At 46.3% G+C, this 3,382-nt stretch overlaps 1 pseudogene; it reads right to left on the bottom strand.

Annotated features, from left to right (window-relative positions):
* Nucleotides 1-2,580: 2,580 nt before the first annotated feature.
* LOC129459070 (uncharacterized) lies at nucleotides 2,581-2,708 on the bottom strand (annotated as a pseudogene).
* Between the last annotated feature and the right edge of the window lie 674 nt (nucleotides 2,709-3,382).

Here is a 3,382-nt window from a genome sequence, read left to right as displayed (position 1 = left end):
GATCTTCCCTGAGCACCCTATATTAGCATCCTCTTGCTCCTATAACAACGTCCCACAAACTTAGTGGATTAAAAGTACACCAAATGATTATCTTACAGTTCTAGATGCCATGATCTAAAACTAAGATGTCGGCAGGGCTGGTTTCCTTGGGAGGCTTCGGGGGAGATGCCACTTCCTTGCCTTTTCAGTTTCTAGAGGCCACCTGCATTTCTGGGCTTGTGGTCCCTTCCTTGCATCACTCCAGCTTCCTGCTTCCATCATCACTGCTCTTCCTGCCTCCTTACGAGGATCCTTGTAATTATATGGGGCCCAGCTAAGCAGTTCTAGGATAATGTCATCTCAAAATGGTTAATTTAATCACATCTGCAAAATCCCTTTTACAATGTGACTTCATATATTCACAGGTTCAGAAGATTAGGACAGAGACATCTTGGGGGGCCGTTATTCAGCTATCATAATATATTTGATACACATTTGATATAAAATTATCCATGCTAAGCTACTCCACATTCTATAGTCTCTGTTCCTCTTTTATTTTTCTTCCTAGTACTTTGTCTCATCAGATGTTATATATTATTTACTAATTTGTAAGTTTTTGTCTCTCCAGACCCTAGGCCCTGCATGCGGTAGTGCAGGGATTCCCAACCCCCAGGCCACAGCCCAATATGGGTCCATGGCCTGTTAGGAACCAGGCCATACAGCAGGAGGTGAGCGGTGGGTGAGCGAGCATTCCCTCCTGAGCTCCACCTCCTGTCAGATCAGCCACAGCATTAGATTCTCGTAGAAGCATGAACCCTGTTGTGAAATGCATATGCAAAAGATCTGGGTTGTGCACTCCTTATGAGAGTCTAATGCCAGATGATCTGAGGTGGAACAGTTTCATGCCCAAACCATTAACTCCTTCCCTGTCAGGTCCATGGAGAAATTGTCTTCCATGAAACTAGTCCCTGGTGCCAAAAAGGTTGGGGACTGCTGCCATAGAGTGTAAACTCTATGAGGAAGGGCGAAGTGACCCCCACTGATATGGTATGGCTCTGTGTCCCCACCTAAATCTCATGTTGAATTGTAATTCACAGTGTTGGAAGTGGTGCCTGGTGGGAGGTGATTGGATCATGGGGGATGGTTTCTGATGGTTTAGCACCATCCCCCTTGCTGTTCTCGTGATAGAGTTCTCACAAGATCTGGTTGTTTGAAAGTGTGTAGCACCTCCCTCTTGTCTCTCTCTTCCTTGTGCTCCCGCCATGTAAGATATGCCTGCTTCCTCTTTGCCTTCTGCTGTGATTGTAAGTTTCCTGAGGCCTCCCCAGCCATGCTGCCTGTACAGCCTACAGAACTGTGAGCCAATTAAACCTCTTTTATTTATAAATTATCCAGTCTCAGGTGGTTCTCTGTGGCAATGAGAGAACGGACTAGTATACCCACTGTCATGATCATGTGTGCTGTAAATATTTGTTAAAGGAATGAATTTAGTTTCTAATCTCAACAAGGGAAATATGGTGAGAAGTAATAGAAAATAAGAAAAGAGCCATAACAATGTATTTATAAGATACAGTGGAAACCCAATCAGTCTACCTCGGGAGAGAATGCTGAGGGTAGCAGCCATGAGGTGGGGCTGGCCAGGCAGGATAGAGAAAGAGCAGAGCTCAACGGATCTAAAATTAAGGGGGCTTTGGGATGTTGAGCAAACACAGGGACCCCACAAATGTTGTTCAGCCAGGACAGAGGGTCCGCACAGACAGACCTGGACTAAAAAAAAAACAGAAAGAAGCAGTCAGAGGGTGTATGTTAACTAACCACATCAGAATCCCAATCAGAAGGGTGATGTGTCTTGAGATGCTTTTACAGGTGCAGAGTTTAGGGGGATTTAAGCTAAAGCAGGAGAAAGTAGGCAGGAAGCAGTTCTCCTTGTGGCATAGGATGGTGACTGCTTTGCTCAGGCTCAGCCTGCAACAGTGGTGGGACTTGATTCTGATTGCTGGGTCACAGGTGGGTGCTGCTGCCATCTGATCAGTCACTATGGTCTTCCACCTTCTGGCATGGGAAGAGACAGAGGGCGGTGTGGGTAGGGCCAGACTCACTTAACAGCTCCTTGGGTGGTCTTAGGAGCATGTTAGCAGCAGTTCTTTGTGTTTTGAAAGATTCTGCTAAGTGGACATAGAACAGTGTCACGGTTAAAGGCCTGACTGCTTTCAAATCCCAGCTCCACCATAGCTTAGCTGTGTGTCCTTGGAAATACATTTTGTTCTTTTATTTATCTTTTTTTTTTGAGATGGAGTCTTGCTTTGTCACCCAGGCTGGAGTTCAGTGGCACGATCTCGGCTCACTGCAAGCTCTGCCTCCCGGGTTCACGCCATTCTCCTGTCTCAGCCTCCCGAGTAGCTGGGACTACAGGCGCCTGCCACCACGCTTGGCTAATTTTTTGTATTTTTCGTAGAGATAGGGTTTCACCATGTTAGCCAGGATGGTCTCGATCTCCTGACCTCATGATCCACCTGCCTCAGCCTCCCAAAGTGCTGGGATTACAGGCGTGAGCCACAGCGCCTGGCCTACGTTTTGTTCTTTAAGAGATTGTCAGAAAGAATCAGATAGGAGCAATCAGGGTATGTGAGACCTGATTATGAAGCAGACATTAATCATATCACGTGACTCCAATCATCATGTCCTAATACAGTCCTCCAAACAGAGGTAAGGATTATCCCACCTGACAATGGATAAGTTCCTTGATGTCTCTAAACCTCAGTGTCCTCATCTGTAGGATGGGAATAATAATAGTACCTGTTTCTTAAATTCATTGTGAGGGTTAAATGAAGCAATGTGCAAAGTCTCCTTGAGTCTGTGATATAATATATGTGGGGTCTTATTATTTATCCCAAAGCAGGAAGCATCAGAGTTCTGGGAAGGTGACTTAACCTCACCTGCTCTTCCTCTCACACAGCCTTCCCACTCAGGTCTTCTGTGGATAGAGTTCATTTGATAGTTTTTTTTGTTGTTGTTATTGTTTTGTTCTTTTTTTTACCAGATGGAGACTTGCTCTGTCGTCCAGGCTGGAGTGCAGTGGCATGATCTTGGCTCACTGCAGCCTCTGCCTCCTGGGTTTAAGCGATTCTCCAGCCTCAGCCTCCTGAGTAGCTGGGACCATAGGCATATGCCACCACACCTGGCTAAGTTTTGTATTTTTAGTGGAGACGGGTTTTTGCCATGTTGCCCAGGCTGGTCTTGAACTCCTGAACTCAAAGCAATCCACCTGCCTCGGCCTCCCAAAGTGCTGGGATTACAGGTGTGAACCACAGCGTCTGGCCAATCTTCTTTAAATGCCTATTTAACACCCTCAAGCTTCAGAGACCCCTCTCCAGACCCCTACTTGGTGGAACCCCTCCCCACT

Source organism: Symphalangus syndactylus, chromosome 19 (genome assembly GCF_028878055.3).
Source record: "Symphalangus syndactylus isolate Jambi chromosome 19, NHGRI_mSymSyn1-v2.1_pri, whole genome shotgun sequence".
NCBI classification, from domain to species: domain Eukaryota; kingdom Metazoa; phylum Chordata; class Mammalia; order Primates; family Hylobatidae; genus Symphalangus; species Symphalangus syndactylus.
This window is presented reverse-complemented; position numbering and strand designations above follow the sequence as displayed.